The sequence below is a fragment of the Haliaeetus leucocephalus genome, unplaced genomic scaffold (assembly GCF_000737465.1).
Source record: "Haliaeetus leucocephalus isolate CR32 unplaced genomic scaffold, Haliaeetus_leucocephalus-4.0 Scaffold0, whole genome shotgun sequence".
Lineage (NCBI taxonomy): Eukaryota > Metazoa > Chordata > Aves > Accipitriformes > Accipitridae > Haliaeetus > Haliaeetus leucocephalus.
This window is the reverse complement of record NW_010972436.1, coordinates 25,130,605-25,152,741: the sequence shown is the minus strand read 5'-3', so window position 1 is coordinate 25,152,741 and position 22,137 is coordinate 25,130,605. Positions and strand designations below refer to the sequence as shown.

The following is a 22,137-nucleotide window of genomic DNA, read 5'->3' as shown; positions in this document are numbered from 1 at the left end:
CAGATTGGCCCCTGGCAAGTTGGCCAGAATGGCAGGAGCTATCTTATAAGGAGAGACGTTCTCTATGTTTCTTAACTCCCTATTAAAATCTGGGAAGATAAAGGTCTATCATCTTGTGTCTGATGCAGGATCACCACCGCTGCGTAGCAGCTTTGGTTCTTAAAGCCAAGACATTTATTTCTTCTTCATAACAATTGGTTAAAAAACTTGAGTGAATGTTGTGCTGTAGTTAAAGGGAGGAGATGCATGAAAAATAACAAATAAAATAAAGTATGCTAGGGTTTTTTCCACAGTACAGCACGGCTTCAGAATTAAAGGCAGAATATCCCATTTGGGTAAAAGGAGGTGTTTGCTCATGCATCGTATGGGTGACCTGCATAATCTTTGAAGATACAGTTGCCAAAACAGTTTTTATCTGGAAGTTCCTAAACAGGATTAACTGACACCAATTTGCATTTATTATAATAAAAGTAGTCTTTTGAAGGTACTGAAAAATAATATTATGAAGGTACTGATAGTATTTCAGCATATGAATTGTGTGTCATCAGTCAGTAGGGGAAGGAAGGGGAATAATGTCCTTACATAGTGACCAACTGCACATGTCAAGTATCTGTACTTATATTTATTGTGAACTCTCACCAACAGTTTTCCTGTGATGGGTTATGTGTGCTGGAAGATGATTCCCTCCGCCAAGTCATTTGTTGGCCAGTTGCCAATTCTCATGACTTTTTATGATATGAAGCTGATTTTCTTGAGAATCAGTTGAAAATGATTTGAGAGTTTTGGAAGCGGGGGGAGGTTATGTTAGTTGGGGAATTAGAAAAAGAAAAGGAAAAGAGTACTGAATGCAATCTACAGTGCAATTCATTTGCTAATTACACATTGACATAAATTGAAAAGTCCCAGAAGGAGGGGGTTTACAACATAACTGTAAAACAATTTGCATCTGTGTAGAGGTCTGTGCTTATCCACAAAGGAATGAGATTTTAAGTGGATTTGTTTAATCGGGTTTATCGTGAGTACATAGTTGTGGGACTCCTTTTTCCTCATACTTCAAAATCTCCTGTCTTTCTGGAAGATTCCCTCTTGTGTTGAGATTAAAGATGTCAAGGAAGCAAGTATGGTGAAGTTTAATGGAGAATGAAAGTGAAACCTAAAAAAACCCAAGAAATGTCCTTCTTAATTTTAGAGTGGATTGAATACTTGAATGTTTCTGGCTCCAGATTATCATGATAAAACTGACAGTTTAATGCAAACTGTGCCCTGAAATTCAAATTCCTTTCTTTCCTGCCCCAGAAGAAATTTGAAGCACTCCGGCAAATTCTTGCTTTCTGTATTGGAAAGGATGCTAACAACTTAGACACACTAATTAGTATTACTACAAAGAGCATTCACTGTTAGTATGATGATAGTTTGGGGTGGTTTTTTCTGTAATTCTTTCAGATTGTTGGTGCCCAACATGTTAGCCTGCAGTTGCCACCACTTTTTCTTTTGTAAATATGTCATGACAGGAGAAAGGATAAAAATTTGAACAAAACTGGAAATCGAACTTGGCAGTTTTGAAACAGAAATCTCTTCAGGTCTCATTCCTTTATTTACTTGTACTACTACTGCTGCACTTTATAATAAATTACCTGTTTAGCATCGTTCTGGCAGGCAAGTGAGCTCTCGGAGCACAGTGTTTTTAAAAATGTCACTACCTCAGTTGTTTTGGTAGTGATGGATTCTTTTCAATACCTTTAAATCAAACAGTTGTTTATCTTAAACATAATAGCTAAATACTGTTACTGTCTTATGTTATAATATTGTAATGTTATTAAAAGGAGAATAATGAGCTTTCAGACAAAAGCTGCCCCAGGTGCAAGAAACAACTTCAGTAGATCCCTAAGAACCAGGTGCCCCTAGATCCATCAGTAAGGTACTGTTTCCATTAGATGCAGAGTAGCACTCAGTAGCTGCAGTACCACATCTCAAGAAAAGGTGGGGTCAGAGGGAGGTTTCACTTTATAATTTATGTTCAAAGTGTCCTTTCAGGAAATGTCCTAAATAGAAAGAATGAAACTATGTTATTTCATTTTGCACTGTGTATTATGCTAGATTAAGGCCTGAAGTGCAAAACTTAATGTTGACCTTGCGCTATTGTGGTTCTGATCCAATACAGCTTCCACAGCAGTTGTGAATTCCTGTTGCACCACACGGTTCTGATTTTTTCACCCCATGACCCAGAAGTATTTCTTTCACCAATCTCTGTTTAAATAACACCTGCAATCTTCCTAAATTGTATATCTAAAAATATTTATTGGAGCTTTGCAACAGAAAAAATAATTCCCCTGTGCTCCTAAAACCAAGAAAACCAGAACATGACACACACCCCCCCCCCTACCCCTCCCGCCCCAAATCAAACAAACCAAAACCAAGCAAACAAAACAATTCCAGTAATATTACCAGGGGTATAAGCTGTGAAAAGGAAACTAATAATGAAAATCTCAGAAGGCAGCCTTGTGATGATGACCAGAAGGGCATACCAGTATGATTTTTAGCAAGGTAACCTGGCACTCTGTACAAAACACACTCCAACCCCTTGAGAAAGTGGGATGGTAGTGTGCAAGGATATGCATGTGTTTGAGTAGTGTTTGTACTAAAACATAGAAGTAACACTGGTTTTGCTTTGGAAATGTCTTCAATGGGTGCTAAAGAAAGATAAGAGTAAAATACGGCTGGGCTGACTCATTGCATAATATGCTCAGATAGACCTAAATTCAACATGTTACAGTTAATATCTGTTTAGTTTAGGCTTTGTTTATCCTTAGTGCTGTGGACAGGGGGATGTTGGAATTCACTAAGTAATTTTAGAAGTCAATAGGTAAAAATTCATTATTTTTTCAGCAAACAGTAACGCACCTACTACTTACCAGAATGCTTGATTTTTTTATTTTTTTTTTTCCTTTGCTAATGGTGCAAGGTTGAAGTAAAATGTTTCTATTGACCACTTTAAATTACTGGTTGGAGTCAAGGTGGGAAAACAAAACCAAAAATTTATGGTGGTATTTTTAAACTATTTTCAAGTAATTGTCAGCCCAATACTAGCTGCTCTTTTAAAAATAATTCTGCAATTTTTTATTGTGAAGTTGATTTCTTAAGTCCCACTGTAGGTGGGCTTTGTATGATAAGCCTTCAAGTAACAAATGGCTTTACTCTTCCGCTAATAAGGTCAGTAAAGATTTCTGTTTTGGATAATAATGACACAGTTTTGAATGGATAATTCTGACTGGAAAACAGGTTCACAGTTTCTACATTTTTAATAGCTGATTAGGTGATAGCTAGCTGGCTGTTACGAAATATTTTACAGGATTAAACAGGCTTTCTTGCTTTAATTAAGACGATATGTGTGCAGCGACTGTGATTGTCTGGGAATCTGTATCCTGTATTTTCAGTTAAATAGCTGATAAAATGTTGCAGTTGTGGAAATGACTACCAAGTCCAGTAAGCAGATGTCTCTGAAAGCAGTTTTGGTTTTGCTTTCTCTTTCATCGTACAAAGCAACCAAATGTTTCTTGAGGTTTGATGGTCTTGTGCTGTAACAAAATAAATTCTGCATATTTTCTGAACATGATAAGGTTACTGTTGAGACCCAGTATTCAGAAACACTTTTTTTTTTTTAATAAATATCAAGTTTACCAAGTGGCAAAACACCTATAAATTCTTATGTTTTCTTTGCAAAGTCTGCATGGGTTAACTTCTCTGTAAACAGTTGTCTTGCATATTAAATAATAGTAGAAATGTATTGAGCAAGAGAGTTGAATATAAACATGTTAAATTCTTGATTTGTGTTCCAGTGAAAGGTGGCATCAAGTATTTACTACAGAAGTCACTTTTTAATTCTTCTAGAAAAAATTAGAGCACATCAACTGAATGGAGGACTCAGATGCTTAACCTGAAGATACTTCTTTGGCAATGTTTGGATAAAACTGACTGCTAACACCTTTCCGTCTGGAAAACATCATGTCTATTCATATCACTTCCCAGAGGTTAAATGCAGCCCTTGGAACAGTCACAGGAAATAATACCAATGTGCTTCTAAACCATGACCCGCCTCTTGGTCGAAGTAGCCAAATAGGCCACTTTTCTTGATTACTGGGAGGACCACATATAATTATTCTCACTCTGTGTGGAGCCAGGAGGTGCCGGGAGATGTCCAGGGCCCTGCACTCACCGCCCATCCCTACCTCCCTCCCCGCTGGCTGTTGGTTGTTTTTGTTTGTTTGTTTGTTTTCTGTGTGAATCAATACACAATACACTACCTGTGTATTGATTTCAGCATTTCGGTCCTTTTTGAGAAAAAGCTGAGCCAGATGTTCTGTTGTCCCTCAGCTGAGGATGCGTGACTGAAAGACATGGTGTGCTGCTCATCTTTGATGCTGTTAGTTTGGCAGTATTTTCTTAGAAACAAGGCTTTCTGCTGTCACTAGTATTTTAAGTACAGTCATTTGCCTTGCTTGGAGGAGTCCTAAATAATGCAGTACTTAAATATCTGGTAGAACTTTTTCAGTCAAGTACTCGAGCTGTTGCTAGCAATGCTTAGAAGCATTTTCATGTCTGAAAAATGGAAGTGTTGCTGTAGCTTACCAGGTAGTCAGGAACAGAAGAATTTTCCTTCCTTTGGTTGATAAAGTTGGAAGTCAGGGCGTCTTCCATTTTGTTCAATGTGTTTGAATATTTTTCGATTTGGGGGTTTGGTGTTTGGTTGGTTTTTTTAATAAAATAATCTTCAGTACTCAGTCAAAATTAACCTGTGGCTTTGTCATGTGTGCATGTAAATAAGGTGGGTTTGTTCTAATAAATGGTGGAGGAAACGCAGGCCCTTGTAGGATGCAGTTGATTGCACCGTTGTAGTTGTCTGCTTTAGGATGACATGAATTATGTACTGGAGACTCCATTAACAGTAAAGGAAGCATGCACAGTTTTTTCACCGACCTCCGTGCTTGGCTGTGTGCAAAGATAGGTGGAATGGAGTTCAAAACCCTAATTTGACAATTTTGTCATGAGCTCCGCACGCTGTACATGCCGCACTGGTGTTTGGCTGCACTGAAATGTAACCAGGGATACGGATTTGCAGAGTCCTGCCATTTATCTTTAGCCTCACTTCAGAGGAGGAGGAGAAGAAGAGGGAAAACTTGGCAAAAAAATTTCAGCGGTTGTTGGTGGTGTTCTGCTTCTCTAAGTTTAGCAGCATTGGGGGTGGTTGTTAAAACGGGCTTTTCAGATTTTGAAACCCGCTGTTCTGAACAGCGTTAGGTAACGTGGTGCTTCAGCGTCCTGGAAGTCCATCTATGCTGCAGCTTCCAAAGCCAAAATACCTGGCTGAATTTAATCAGTAATGCAGTAAAAATGGAAGAGATTTAACAACTTTCCCTATTGCAGACAAGAATTGTGTAGTTTGCTCATCGATAAATTTCAGCAGCATATTTAAATTGTGATTTGTGGAAGTTTAATGTCACACTGAAGTCATATTGCTTTACTCCATAGAGGCAAACCTGATCTCAGCATCAGCAGGGGCTTGTTGTTTTGCCACTGTAGAGAAACTTCTCCTTGTGTCTGTTGCGCAGCCCGGAGAACAATATAGAGGGTTATGGAAAGGCTGCATTATTCCAGGGGCCTTTCTGATGGTTTTCACAGTTTCTATGGGATGTTAACAAATCTCCCATTGCAAAAAGCTGCAACTGAATTTGATAAAAAATCACCTCTGCTAATGCCTTCTCTGATGGATTTTGTCAGCTGGCTTCCTGAGTGAGTACCACCAACACTTTTATATGCTTACCCTTCAGCATTTCCACAAAATCTGTTATAATTATCTGTTTCTGAATTAAATAAGTATACTTGCAAGGTCGTGATCCTTTGCAGTTATTTATGAAAAGTCTTTGTAAGGAACTTTTAGTTCCCTGCTCTTCTGAAGTCTGTAGCATCAAAGGCAAATCAGTACTCAGTTATGGAAGGGAAAGAGGATTCATCCGGGAGATCACCAAGGCTGGCTGTGTTGAAGGAAACGGGATCCTGTTGTGGAAGGAAGGGGAGAGATCACAAATACATGAGTATTTTAAGTGGGATTCTGGCTGGATTCATCTCATACTTGTTGGTAGTCCATGGTACTGCTACGGGAAAAAAAAGTCCAAAGTGTGCATTCCATTAAAAGAATTGATATACTTCTCTTTTAACATTTATATTCAGGAAGCATAAATTTACTGCACTCAGAGCAAAATTAAATTCTCATAGCTCTTTAGAACTAAGACTCTTTATATTTTTTTTCTGAATTTCATTTGACTTACACTTTCAGTGGTTTGGGTCTTAGCTTCAGGTTGCTCTTATCAGTGAAGGGAAAGACAATAGCGGTAGAGAGCTGCATGGCCATGCCTGGGATGGGGGGTCTGACCAGTGCCCTGCTCGCAGGGCTTCCATCTAGTACCCGTCTTCCTCCTTTTGTGAACTTAAAGCTGTAATATTTTGGAATCTTGTCTCATCCCACAGGTATGTGTGGCTTGGCACCTGTACAGGACTTTGTTTGTGTGAGCTTAAGCTCTACTTCAAGGGGAGGCATTTTAACACAGGTACTTGCTATGCGTTTTGGGTTGGGGCAGTTGAATTTACAGCCAACTTTAGACTTCTGTTCTGAAATTCTGCTTTAGGACCAGATTAAATCATTCTGTAAGCTCAGCTGTATGCTTAGTGTTACAACTTTAATGATGCTGGTCTGTGATACTAAGGATAAAATTTAGCTCGCTGCTGGAGCTTGGCACAGTAGAATTCATGATGAAAGTTTGCAATTTGGTAAATATTTACAAAGCGTATAGCAATTAGTGAGATGCTAATGCTTTTCACCCTTTTTCTATGATCAATGATTAGCAAAATGTTTTATTTCCACTGGCAGGCTATGATATTGCTCGCTCTACCTCTACTGTTAATGTCCTAGGAAGTAACTTAAGGGAATGCGGATGACTAAATAGTAACGAACTGGAAAAAGAAGATAGGCCGATATTTCTGGGGTAAACAGAAAACTGAGAAAAAGGAGAATAAGGTAGCTAACATAAAACTGGAGGAAAGATGGATGAAAGCTTTTAAAGAATTCAGTGTGATGTAAATGTCAGTTTAAAAAAAAAAATCACCTTTCAGATGTCACACAAGCCCTTTTTAGGTTTTCTTATTTGGCAATACAGTTTTTTAAGATAAAAATACTAAGCTTTAATTTTCTGCTACATAAAAAAATTTAAAAGAAAAGGCTTATTGTTCATACAAGACTGGCAGACTGATGTTAGAAAAGGATTTTTTTTTAAGTCTTTTTTAACCCATTAGTGGTATTTCAGTCATTGTAAATACTTGTGTATAGTTCTTTAAATAACTGAGAGTTAGTTGTTACATGTGTATGCAGGAGCACAAACTATACGTAAATACATGTTATCCACCTTTAGGTAACAGGGTTTGTTATTGTGGTAGGTGGTGTCCAGGCTTCTAGCACCATACACTAATTCAGGTTGGAAGGGACACCTGCAGGTCCTTGCTCAAAGCAGGGCTGAGGATGCTCTGAGCGTTGTCCAGTCAAGTTTTGAGTTATCTCCAAGGATGGAGATTTCACAGCCTGTCTGGGGCCCTCTTCTACTGTTCAACCACTGTAATTCCTAATATTTAGGAGGGATTTATCCTGCTGCAACTTGGATCCGTTGCCTCTTCTACTGTTCTTGTGTACCTCCAAGAGTCTCACTCCATCTTCTCTGTAACTTCCCCCTAGGTAGCTGTATCTGCTTAAAATGTTAATCTAGATATACAGAAGAATAATAAAATGCTTGTTTGTCAGATGTTGCCCTCTTCCTCAAGCAGTTCACCGTTCACTTAAATATCATTTGTCTGCAAAGAGCTTTCTCCTCCATTATGTTTGTAGTGATTTTCAGTTTAAAGCCAGTGCTTCATTCTGTTCTCTTACTTGCTTTGGCTGTATTTTTTCCTGAAGACAGGAAGATACTATAGCTATAGGTTCCCCACTTTGTGAAATAATACAATTTTGTCATGCTCTCAATTACTCATCTAAGCCATTTTTTTGCTATAGCATAATCACCTGTTGAAAGCACTTCTCCTACTGTGCATGCACAGCTTTTAAAATTTTCTAGAATAAACAAAATCTCACTTTCAACAAAGTCATACTATGTGTCAAAAAATATTAACATCGTTAAGTCACTTAGGAAAATGGAAGCTGCGTTCATTTGAAAGGGATACTCCTCTTTTCCAGCACTCTCTTGTTAAGGATTTGACCTGCTGGTTCTTGAGACACTCTACCCAAGTTACTGAGTGTTTCAGTAAGTACCTACTATTAATCCATGAACTTTTTTTAATTGTCCAGAGAAATATTTGGATAAGGGTGAAGACAAAGGCAGAATCAGGCTGACAAACACCAGTGCTTGTACACCTATGCGTTGTCCAGTGTTTTATGTCTGAGCTATAGTTAACACCCCTCTGCTCCAACCCCACCGCCTTTTGATTGGGTTAATTTTCTCACAAGAGAAAATATGGGAACATAAGGTCAGTGGCAAAGAGTTCTGCCAGTTTTAGCAGGTTGTGTAATAGTGGGTTTACATCTTGAACATGTTGTGTAGGGACTATTGTGTGTTGGGGTTATAGCTACAGCATAAAACTGAGTAAGTAGGAAGCGCACTTTTACAGTGTTGTAGTGCCTATATCTGTTCATAAAAGTAAAAGCCAAAACAGTTAGAAAGCATAGTCTCTCTGGAAAACAAGAAACAGGTAAGCTCAAGAAATGCTATGTTGCAGTGGTTAGTATTTCAAATGGAGCAACAGCATGTGCTTTCTTCAAAACCAAACAAAACTCTCCAAAAATGAAGAAGGGAAAAGGGGGGGGGGGACACGGACCAAACCAAAAAAACCCGACCAACCCTTCCTGGCTTTTTTTAATCTGCTTTGTTTGAGGCCATCCTACAGAATACCTAGAGATGCTTAGCTATGGTTGTAGAGAAACTATTTTTTCTGGATATATATTTATGTGAAGGTAATACTGGTATCAGCTCACCTTTTCAAAGATGGAAAGGGAAATAATGAGATGTTGTTGATGATGATGATGATGTTATTAAATTACATATGTTTTTCATTCTTTGACAAACATATTCCTAACTACCAAGTGGTCTTGCTCCTGAGTAGTTTGCTGTTGTTACACTGTGTATATTCATACTCAGTCTTGAAATCAACTTAAGTTTGTCTGGATTTAAAATTTAGATGAGATCCTTTGCCTCTAAAATTCAACTTTCTCTGTTTTAAAACTTGGCAGTTCATAATATCCTGCAGCAATTTGGCATGGTGGTTTATTATATTTTCTGTAAAACACAGAATCTGAGCCTATATAATCTTAGTGAGTAGTAGTTTTGATAATGGCTCTTTTACAGTGTAGTATGAATGTGAGGAAGCTTGGGGCACTAGTGTCACTGCTCTTCTGAAAATTAGACTGAGGACTTTCATGGTATCAGATAGTTATGGTCTCCCTCCAGAAATGACATGATGATCCATAAATAGCTCAGTGTTCCTGAACAAGAAGCTTAAATAATGGGTTGCTTTTAAATAAACTGCCATCTGACAACTTTTTACATTTTTCTTGTGTTAGTTATTTTTTCCCCAAATGTGTAATGATTTAAAATAGTTTTTCAGATTGTACTGTAACATGTGTGGACTTCATGTAGAGCAGGTTGGATTTTGAGAGAACAGCAGCATAGACGACCTTGGTGGTTTGGGGTGCTTTTTCAACCCTTCTTTCATTCTGCCTGTTCTTATTTTCTGTGCCAATTATATCTTATGTCACCAGGAAGTTCTGCAGGTCACATAAGAGACGTAAATGTCAGGCTGGAGTTTGTATCCTTCAAAATATTCCTCTTTAATAAACTGTTATCAGCATTTGCAGCTGACATAAGTCCCCTCTTGTCAGGACTGTGCTTCCCTGATTTTCCTCAACTGTAAAAGAGAACTGCCGATAGTCATATCTCCACAAAGGTGCAGGAAGAGCAAGGGTTAAAAATTGCAACAAGGCACAGCTTGCCTCTTGCAAAATGCTCTTCTGAGGTTACAAAAAAGCAGCTGTTAACACTAAGGAATTTTTGGTGGTACTAGTGCTAGGATTTCTTTATATTTCTATTTTAAATTTCTTTAAACTGTTGCAGATAGGATACTCTTTCTCTGCTCCTTGAGTTTAACTTTCCCAGGACATGTAGGACGACAGTATTTTAGGTACTACTTTTTGCTCTAACTTCTAATTTTAGCACAGAACTTGCAGAGGTGAAATAGTTTAATGCTTCATACAACCTGCTGTTCACACAGCCTCAGGAAGAATGTACATACTTTATTATTATTATCATCATCATCGTCTTAGCATTTCATCAGAATGCCGTGAAAATTAATTTTCAGTACAGAAGATTTAAAAAAATTACAGGGTAGATATTCCTTTAGAAAATCTGTACCTCATCTTAAAAATTCCTTTGAATCCTGTCTTCAAAGAAAAAAAAAATAAATAAAATTCTGATATATCCTTTCCTTATCTTCACCTTTACCTTTTGCAGTGTCCTTTGTTTTATTGCCGTAATGCCAACTAGGCCATAACAAGCCAACTCTTTCTTTAAACAGTGTCATGATAGTAGGTTGTTTATATTCTGTTCGTTCTGTCACATAAAACAATTTGTGTTAATTACTGCTTTGGTTTCTCACATTATTTGGGCATACAACTCTTTTACACTCAATAGCACATTTTCTGATTGTTTTTTAGTTTGTTTTGGTGACAGTATTAGCATTTCACTCCATTGTTTTGCTTTAAGATTAACATAACGTCAAGCTGCATAATAAGATACAGGCTTTATTCTCATGTAGTGACATGGCAGGAGAAGGCAGGTCATAGTTTTGCAGTTTATTCAAGAGAATTAAAAAAAAATACAAATAAAAAAAATCTCTGAAAGTGGATTAGCCAATTGGTGCTCTCTGTTACAGGATAGCAAGGCCAAAAGTGAAGCATTTTACAGAAAACTCATGTTCATGGAGTTGGATTATTTTTCCATCTTTTCCAAATGTTGCAAAACACTGAGTGTTAGTACTGAAATAATCCATGTAGCTAGTTTTTGCATAATTTGAGGGCAAGTCTTCTCTGATTTACCAGCGGTATTTGGTATATTTTCATAATATATTGTGCTGTATGTCTCTGGTATGGGTAACTAGAGGTCTCTAATAACTGCAGTTTGGTAGATTAATGGTTAAAAAAGTGTCTTTGCTTTTGGAGGCAAGAAGTTAATCTTCGATAGCATATTTTTGACGTGTTACTGAAAATCATTTTGTACGCTAGCTCTGCTGCTATTTTCAGTGTTTGTTGTGGGGCTCTTTTCAAAACTGCTGTCTATGATAGCCCCGTGGAAGCAAAAATAGCAGCTAATCAATATGTGTTTTATCCATGGAACTAAGCGCTTAACTTAATTTTTTTTTATAAATCTATTTTCCTTTTAATAAAATTTTCCAACGCGATATGACAAGCTGCTGCAGCCTCATCTTCTCTGTTTCCTCGTGTGCGTTTGGCTCCCTTTCCGAACATAAGTTTAAACAGGGGTTGTGTTTGGTGGAAGAAAGGTTGTGTATTTGGGGTTTGTTTTTTTTTTTTTTTTTTTTTTTTCTTTATGCTTCAAAGGGCTTTGCCTTTAAACTGTGATTCTACATGGAGCAGATCATGGTTGTTTCTCTTCTGGCCTTTCATCAATGGCATATTCTTTGCAATTACTATCTTAACTAGTATCCGAAAAATGTAGGACACTAGGTTATCTGCTAGCAGTGCTCCACATAAAGTTTAGCATAAATGCATTCGGAAATCCTGTACTCTGAAGTATTTCAGAAAAGTTGCTTCAAAAGTTCTTGAAACATACGGGGTCTCCCTTGGCACAGAGACTTGGGATCTGGTCCCGGTAGTTGTACATCCTGGTCTGCCACTGATAATTGATGGGCTTCTCATTTCCTAAAACAAGTGGTATGTTTGGAGTGTCATTAATGTTTATTTCTTACATTGCTGTCCATGAAAAATTGTGTTCTTAACGTGCACCTACTTCTTGTTAAAACAAGATCGCAGCCCTGTTCCTTAGAAAAGGCTCATTAGGTCACTTCTGGAAGTATATAGAGTCTGACCTCTTATTGTCATCTTCATAAATGAGACTGGTTTTTCTTACGATTCATCCTTTTCTTCCCACTCTCTGATTTCATGAGGTACCTGTAGAGACAAATGTACCAAACAGATCATTAATTGTTGCGGTTGCTTTTGCTGGAGTCTGTAGTAAGACATCTCATGATGGAAAGGTGGTTGTACATGTTGAAAACCTGATAGATGAACATGTCACCGTTGACGTGAAACATTACAAATGTGCCTGTAGTTATTTCATTCATCACTACAAATGCGATTCTCTTCATCTGCTTGGCATGCATATATATGTGCAGAACAGCTGAACAGATGTAAGCATGCCTGTGTGTCAAATGATAGTCTAGATTGAGCATGGTGGTAGAAACATTCATTGTTACAAGAGATGGTTGTAAGTTTAGGTACCTCCTCTGTTAGCTGTGTTGTGTGGAGACAATGGTTATTGCTTGAAACGTTATGGGAACCTATTGGGGTCCATCTGAGCTGTAAGCGTAATTGGTCTTGAACATCCCTTCTATTTCCTCTTTTATTGGGAGTCCTTGAATTCTGCAGTTCTTTGGTTTTTTTAATGTTTAAGCTTCCTATTACATTGAACATTTGGATTTATACAATGCTGATCGAAAGTAGTGTGCTTAAAAAAAAAAAAAAAAAACCTACTTGGACAACCAGAGTATAATTTTTATCTGTTCTTGTAAGGATGCTTAATACTGATTAAAGTGTTGGTGGTCAGTTTATATTCTACCTATAAGAAAAACTTTAGGGAAATGAAATGCATAGGTGTTTCACTGACTGCTGAGCTTGTGGACTTTTTTTTTTTTTTTTGTACCAATACTACACACTGTCTTCAAAGATGAATTAAGAAACAATACAAAATTGCACAAAGTTTGTTTGTTTGTTGCTTGGTTTCTTTTAAATCCTCTCTCCCAGGCATTTGAGTTCAGAATCAATTTAGAAAAAAGCTTAAAACAAACAAACAAAAAAAGCACTAAAAAAAACCCCACCAAACAAAACCACTTCTATTTCAGTGTGGTTAGTCACAGTGGAAATACTGGTCTTGGTGACAGCTTTCTTAAAGGGAGCTGGGCAGCTTTCTGACTTGGGCAGAAAAGGCTATAGTCAGGTCCTCATTTGATCAAAAGGGGAAATATGTCCTGTTGAGAGGTATTTATGTGAGGATTTGAGCAGAATTACAGATCACTTTTGTGTCTTAGTGCCTCTCTGGCACTTCTTAGACTCTGAAAATACAACCTAAAATTTTCTTGGTAAGGAAGTAAGAGTCATCCCTTAAGGATTGATATGCACCTCTCTCAAAATAACTTTCATATTTCATCTAGACATGAAGATTTGTTAGAGCAATTATTTTTTAGAAATATCTGAGATGACTTGTGCATTTGTGAAAAAGGATCAGTGCGATGTGCCTATTTGCAGCAGACATGGCAAAAGCTGCAGTTGTGCAAGGAGGGGATCTGCAAAGGGCAGGAAAACACAGGGTCTGTTACAGGAAGGAATTTCAGTTTTGGCCAAGTCCTTCACCTGTGACAGATGACACCTCTTTAAGCCAAACATGAACTCTGGAGATGCTGGAGTTGTCTTTTATGCAGGAAGAGCCAGCCTACAGTCTGCATTCACACTCCGCCTTTTGTAGGATGGACTAAGATGCGCTTCGTATGAACAGGAGCAGCGACAGTGATGTAGAGCACATAAATAATGTTTGCACTTGCTATTTGAAGACTGCTGCACTCTCCTATGGTTCATCATAACAACATTCCTTCAGTGCTGTCCTTGCTCAACCGTTGTGTGGCAGGACAGTGTCAGCTTCAGGAGTGCTCTCTGTTAAGTGGTGGGTGAAGCACCCAACGTCCTCGTGATGGGTCTTTATGACATAGTAATTAAACATTTGAACTTCATTTATGGAGTTATCAGGAAAGAAAGACTGAGGTGAAATGTTAGAAATAATAAAACTTACTGTAAAACGGTAGCACCAGACAGCTTCTCTAGTGGCCAAGTTTCGTGAAAACACGTCTCTTGTTAGCATAATAGGTTGTGAAAGTGAGCGCTGATGATGGTGTCAGTACAGTCACGCTGTAGTAGATAGTTTTTCTTGGACGTCTTTGTATCCTTACTGTGCTTTCACTCAAGGACCTGATAGCATCTTGCAATTAGCACGTGCCTTATATGCTGTCTAAGAGTCCGGAGTGATTCAAACCACAAAAGATGGTGGTGAAGTGATTTTTGCAACTAGACACTTGAGGAAGGAGTACAGCAGGACACATTGTCCAGCACGTCTTCCGAGTGTTTGAACAGGCTTTGATGTAGGAAGGGCACGTGAGAGAGATCCGTAAAGGCGTGACTCTGAAATCATAGGTAAGGAGGCACCGGGATCACAAAATTGGAGGGTGGTTTGGGAGGGGTGCTGTGAAATGGTGGCATTCTTCGGGGGATTCAAGGGAGGAAGAAGGGGGAAAGAGAGCAAAAAAAACATTAAAATCAGTACACTACAAGATGGCAAACCTCAATAAACTCTGAGAGGTGGGAGACATGACTCAGTGTTTTTATAGATGCAAACCTGAAAAAAAAGAGGACCTAAGATACAGTGGCAGTTTAACAGAATTTTTTATTATGGAGACAAGCACAGACTGTCCCAGTTCAAATGAAGGATAGAAAATATAGTAACTCACTAACTGGACACATTTCTCCAGCATAAGAAGGAAGGAAGCCTGCGGAAAGTCTGACCTAGTTTCCAATAGGGGTGATTTGAGCAGGGATAAGTATAAAAAAATATTTTTGCTTCTCTGATATTTTTGTTGTTATTTTAATTTTTTTTAATTAATTTTTTATGTTCTGTGACTTGTGCTTGCCAGAACGTGCACCTAGCAGTGGCTGTGGGGAATACAAAGAATCAGCAAGTATTGTGGTAATGAAAGGAAGACAAAGGATTTGGTCTGCTGCTCAGCAGGAAGAGGAAGTTACCAACTTCTAACACTAAAATATTTTATTAAAATGGGGGAAGGGAAGCTTGTATCAGTCTTTGGCTAAGTCTTTAATTGAGAGCAGATGGCAAATTAAATCACTGGATGCTTAGTGGCTGGTGTGAAACTATGCAACTTCAGAGCTGTGAGCTGTTACCTTTGACACCTTGGGAAGAGTAAATAAGAGTCTAAAAAAAACCCAGAAGAATGGACATAATACTTAGGCTGCCTTATTCATAATTTCTAATTTCAGTTTTCAGAGAGGAACATGGAAACATAAGAAATATTGCAAGAACCCAAGGAAACTGATAATATCCAGCAGATTTTTCTTTTAAAAAATAAACGATGTCAAAGAAACTGAACTTAACGTCTGTAACGTGGTAGCAAGGAAAGGAAAAACCAGTAGATTACCATGAGTGAAGTAAAGCTTTTAAGACTCTAAGCTGGAAAAATGTGGTCTGCATATAAGCTGGTATAAAATGGGTGCAGAAATCTTTGCATAGTGTTATCACTAGTTCAGGGCCTTCGAAGGGATGTGTCAGGTAGGACTGTGCAGCAGTCTGTTCTAGGTCTGGCACTGGTCCATCATAAGTGACCTGGATGATGCAATGGAGAATGTACTGAATCTGCAGGTACTGAAACCTTTAGTGGGTGTTCCCACTAAAATAGAAAGGGACTGGATGAGCTAAATGTATATCCTGTGTTTTTCATGTTACTTCATCAGACTATTTCAAGATTTTGTGGAATAATCCACTGCAAAAACTGAGAAGAAAGGACTACTAGTTGTGTTGCTACTCCATAGAAAATCCTGAGGTAGTTGTAGTAGTCAAATTTTACATGCAGCAGTAAAAAAAAAGATATATGCCTGTTTACGCATTCCAGCGTGACAGCTGATTTGTAAGAACGGTGAAGTCGTCCTGCTGTACCTTGTTTTGGAAAGACTTCTTCTGCACTGCTGTGTTAAGCTTTAAGCACTGGATTTGGATTTGAGAGCTTTCCAAGGAGCAGGGAGAAAGAAATCAGAATAGAAAAGCTGACTTGCAGTGAAAAGCTGAACAAATTGAGAACTTTTTTTAGGGGGCGTGGGGTGGAGAGGATCCTCATTTTTATTTAATTATTTATATATCTGTCAGTAGTTTCTGTGACTGATGTGACTGCAACATTTCAATAGTTAGTTTGCCAACAGAAATCACAGTGGTGCTGATATCAGCATAGATTTTTTAATACAGAAAAGGTGTGTTGGTGTGGTTAATTCTGCGTGTAGTTAATCCATGTATAGTCACTTCTTTTCCTTTCTTTCCAACTCTTCTTGCTATTACATTATTAAACATTACATATAAATGGCTATGGGATCTATGTAGTTGAACGTGAAATAAAGGATGAGCGTTTAAAAGCATCAGGTTTATTCATACCACTGGAAGCACCTTGAATCAGCTGGTCAAACGGCCTAAAAGAAATCAGTTCATCTGGCACTTTAAGCAGTAGCTCTTCTTCCCTGCCTTTTGAGAAAGTACCTTTTCTCTTAGCCATATCAAATGCTTTTTGCAGAATACCTTGAGGGACTGGTGGTAGGGAGGGTGCTCTAATACATCCTCGTTTTGCGGTGCCCTTTGCACATCCTGCAGTACTTTTGGTGAGTAGCTGGAGTTATTCAGCAGACCACAGGCATTGGAAGATATATCAGCTCCTTTTGACGAGGGTGTCAATACAACAGTGCTTAAGTCAACTTAAGCTGCTGTGCTGTCTACATCTTAAATGCTATAAAACTATTGAGAGTAAATCCAGTAAAAACTGTAGTGGAGTTGGCTGCTGATCTTGGTCAGCAACTGAAGAAATGGTGAGTCTGGGAACCGGGCAAAACTACCCTTCTTGAGTACCATGTATACAATTAAGCAAATTGCAGATGTCTTTATGTATAGTATAGTAGTTCTACCTAGAGTCAATAATTGAGGAAGTGCCAAAATAATTGGAAAGGATGACAGGAAGGATTTTTTTACTCTATTTTAGACCATGAGGTTCAGGAAGAAGGATTTGAGGAAGCTGCTGGGAGGGGTGGGGGTGGCAGGGCACACAAATAACATTACAAAATGCTACATTTCAAGATACAGAAATTTGATGCTTGTTTGTTCAGTTGGTTTCCCCCACCACCACCCTGGAACGTACTGGGGTGGTCCTGGTAATGTTGTAATGGCCAAGAGAGAGGAAAAGGAGATTCACCCTCTTAGGTTGAGAAGGAAACAAGCTGTTCCAAGGATGGAAGGGGCTGATGGTAGAGTCCAGAGACTGGCATGGAGCAGGCAGGCAGAGCCGTAGAGCAGGTAGATGCCTTAATGCAGAGAAACTGCTTTCAGACTAAAAGAAGAGAAATTAGAGTTGTAGACTGCTCCTTCCTCCTTTTACCCCATCGATCTGTTGCACTGGCTTCCCAGGCTGCTGTGGCCAAACTCTTCTGCTTGCAACCACATCTTCCCCATCTTCCTACCCGTCTCCCACAACTCTGCCATTGCTGCCACTTCCCCAACCCTGCACAAAAGCCAGTGACAGTGCTCGAGCGCAGCTGCATCTGGCTCACACAACGTGACCAAAGAGTAATGCCGAAACGTGAATAAAGATAGTAGGGCATTCGTGGTTATCTGGTTGTAGTGGCATTGCAAGGTTTGTTTGTACCTTTGGATTTGGATTATCTGTTCTCTGTCTTGATTAGTAATGTTCAGTGTGTTTGTTCAGCTGCAGGAATTTGTTAATCTTTCTTTCCTTCAGTTTTCTTCCAGAAATAGGGAGAAATAATCTCACCATGGAGAAGTTTAGCAAAGATTTGATTGCGAGAGCTTTCAGTGCTTTTATTATTTTTATTTTTTTTCTTGCTGGGAGAATACATTTGTAGTGGTAGCTGGAAGAGAAGAGAACTGAATGTGCAGGATTAAGCTTGAGGCCCCAGCTTCCTGTGTAAGGGGAGAGGAGCTCACGAACCCGAAACGCCAGCCAAAAGGAAAAAGGGTAATGGACAAACATAGACTGTGCGGTTTGCTGCGCTGTGTGCCAGCTGCTGCTGGGTGGACTTCCTGCTGTGGGACACGAGTGACATTTGGGGCAGTCACTGTCTGTGCAAAGCTGCTCGTTCGCTGTGCTGAACACAGGAGCTGTATGAGGGCAGCTGGGCAGATCGGCAGTTTCTCGTGGTTTTAACTGTTCGGAAAGCAATAGGGTTTTATTGCTGAGAGGCTTCAGGTAAAAGAGCTCCTCATACGAATTTTATTACTTAAGACCAAAGCACGTGTTGAGAAGTAGGAAAATAGTTCTTGGGAAAAATAACATGAGGAATTCACCAATCTCTAGGCTGAAGAGCCACAGGTTTGTAAGAGGCTGTCTCTTGAACACTGCAAAACCAAGCGACTTGGGAGTGCTGATTCCAAAAGCTTGCTGAGACCTCGCTTCCCTTTGAAAGCTCAGTTAGAAATGTGTCTTTGACATGGTTTACAGCTCACTTCTACAATCTCTGATCTGGGAACTGATCATCAAACAATGTTTGCTAGCTATTTCTCTGCAAGCCAGGCACTAGAGAGTCTCCCACGTCTTGCACCTTAGAATTCGACTTGTAGGGAAAGTGAAGAGCCACCTGAAAATCCAACCCAGAGTGAAATCTTTGAATGCCAATAACTTAATGATAATTTTAAAAGGATTTGTAGTAAATTAGGTAAAGAATAAAACTTTGCGTTTCCTACTCTCTTGCTGTGATAATGAGCAGAGTATCCCAGCTTGTGTGGAATGCAGTACCTTAAAGAAGAGAAATCAAAAGCTGTCTTTAAAGGGTAATTGGGCTGACAATTGGCTTAAACCTGTAGTTGCAGCCTTACAGTAGAGTCCATAACATTTCTTCCAGTCACCTTAAAAAAAAAAAGTGACTCTTTTGCTCTTGATATCCTCCCACATTCTACTCATCCTTCCAGCAGAGATAATGCATAGAAATGAAGACAAAGTTTGTGTTTGTTGTATTTGTCCTTCATTCTGCAGGTTGTAGTGCGTGTGCTCCTTTCTCAAAGGACACCTTGTCCAGTTCCTTCAGTGTCGTTAACTTGCTGGTGGCTTCCTGGAAAAGATACTTGAAGACTCCAGGGAATTGAGCTCGGCGATACTGCCTTCTAACGCAGTCTTGCCAGACGCAAATACTTAAAATACTTCTATGGTAGCAGTATAATTGGACTCTTGCTTTCTGATTTCTGAAACATCTGGGTTCATACTCCACAGGTTGTTTATTTTTATACAAGCCTAAGAAGGAATAAGAAGCCTGAGGCCATAGCAGAGCCATCAGCCTGCAGAGTCAAGGCTTAAACAAGTAGCATGAGATCGATGTGGCTGCCATTCTTAGAAGGACTCTTCTCTTCCTAGAAGTTCTCATCCCTTTAACAGGCAGTTATTTTGCTCCCTCTGCTCTCGTACATAATTTTTGCTGCTGTAAATGGTTTTGCTTGTGGGATTTGGTTTTATTTATATATACTATTAGTGATGTGGACTACAGATGCCTACTTGAAATCAGGATTCTCTTGTCTCCTTCATGTAAACAAATCAGTTTTCATGAATGGCTGAAAATCTGTTCCACTTCAGGTTATAACACTGAGTTATGGACGAAAATGTATTGTACTCCTTATTGTGGATATGGTAAGTGATTATCTTTTTTGATGGCAGTTGTAAAGCTGTACAGTATTGTTTTAGAATTGGTCTGATAAATGGTGAAATATTTTGTTACAGCTTAATTATGGAAAACAGGAGCTTATGGTTTACCCTTATTTAAATGTGACATGAATCTTTTCAGAGTAATAGGGCAAATGTACTACTGTTTCTGGAGGCTTAAAAAGAAGATTTGTTCTCTGATATTAAATTTTTAATGTATTATTCATGAGGAAAAGCAAAGCTGAAAGCTTTTTTTTCCTCCCCTCAGTGGAAATGAACTTGAAGAATACATTATCTGTATGGGGGGAAAAAAAAAATGTAAAGGACTCTAACTCTTGCTAATACTGGAGTTGTGCGTGCAAATACTATTGGAATTTCCTCAGGGAAAAGAAACCAGAATTTTGCTGAAAAAAAGCTGATAGGATCATTGAATAATTTGTACAATATTACTGGAACTCAACTCCTAAAAAATGTCTAGTTCGAATATGCTTTTTAGAATGACAGAGTGACTGTTTATTGAGGTTGCTTTAAACTCCATGTCTAAGAATTATTACCTCTCTGGTTTGGATACAGGGCTGGGCTACATATTTTTGTTGCTTGTACGACTTTCAAGCTAGCTTTTCCAGATGTGCGCATACGCATGCAATGTATTCATGCATATATGTATATACTGTTGGTTTATTAAGGCAGGCAAGATGTGTGTGAGCTTTTCTATCTATGGCATGTAAATGGAATTTGGAGGAACATTTAAAGCTATTTAGCATTATGTAATGCACTAAATTCTTTCAATATGGAATATTTTAAACCTGGTGCAAACTTATATTTGTAATTTTATTTTCTTCTGTATTATCACTATAAACAAGAAGTATAAGCCAAGTGACATCATTTTTAGTGATCTTTTTCATTTGTACTTTTCAGCGTACTTTCTCATTCCTAGATCATGCTTTGTTAAGTCGCCTGAAGTGACTCAGGGACAAAAAAAAAACCAACCAAGTTGCGTGTTTAGAAAAGAACTCTCAAGATACATTTTTCTATTGCCTTACTAGAATCTTGTGCAACAATTAGTTTATTAATAGGAAAAATATCTGTAATTAGTAATATCCAAACATCACAATTCTATTTTGTGGAAGGCATAATTTAAATTGTTACTTAAATGCGAAGTATTTCCTAGATACAGTTAAAGTCATTTCTAGATGTTGGATAAAACAGTGTGTGATAGCACTACAGGAATTTATGCTACCTGTGATAAGGGAATAAAGTCAGGATGTTACAAGCTAAGTATTCCTCTAGACCTTACTATTAAATTATATGAGCACCTCTCAATTTTTAATATATATTCAGCCCCAAGCTCCTAGTGAAAGGCTGTGTGTGTACCTTACCTAAGAATAAAAATAAAGCAGGAAATGTTTTGTAGGTGTTTTTTACTCTGGGTTTAAAAAGCTCTTCTATAGACAAGGAACTATGGCACGAAACGTATGAAGCCACTTATCAAAAAAAAAAAAAAAAAAAGGGAAATGCAGAGTAGAGCAGAAAAGTGAATCTAGTTCTCTATAGACTTTAACTGGTTGTCTTAACTGGTGGGGTTGACCTTTTTCTCTTTGCTTTTCAGTACATATATCCTATTAAGAAGTACGATACAGTATTGTCTTTTGTCACTTGATCCAAAGTTTTAAGGAAACCTCAACTCCGTGTCCCCAGTTGTCACTTGCAGCAGTTAGTACCTTCTGGTATCACTTGGATTTTTGTATTGTCTTTCCTTTTAATGGGAGTATCCAAAACTTGCAGTTGCAAGAGAAATTACATATTTCTAGCTCTTTTTTTTTACACATTCACTTCCAGCCACATTCCTTAATGTTTGCTATGAAATTTCCAGAGATATAAAGCACAGGCTGATACAGATGTTTGTACCATAAGCAGAAGAGTAGGAGGAATGTCACAGATTTGTAGAACTTGCAATTTTTTAACATTATTCATGAAGATACACCTATCTTTGGGATTGAACAGAAGACTTAAGAAGGTAGTGGGAAACTTAAAACCTGTGGCCAGAAAGCAGGTACAAACATTACATGAGTGTTGTAATTACCTTGCATTGTTATCGGATGGTGGTGAAACATGTTTTAACGCGTGGCTTGTCGAAGAAGGTATTTGGAAATTGTGTTCATCCTTCATTAAAGGAAGGGATGAAACGGCCTCTTCAGCGCTTGGGCTCACCTATAAATGTGCACTAGCTGATTAGATAAGATCTTTGAAAAATTGAATTTTCTCAAAGGAGGAAAAAAAACCCAAACATGTTTTGTGGAT

General features: G+C 38.4%; 1 protein-coding gene across 5 annotated transcripts in view; it reads left to right on the top strand.

Moving 5' to 3' along the window:
- Positions 1–22,137, top strand: part of CTDSPL (CTD (carboxy-terminal domain, RNA polymerase II, polypeptide A) small phosphatase-like) — an 85,647-nt gene that overhangs the window by 8,861 nt on the left and 54,649 nt on the right. The window lies entirely within an intron of this gene.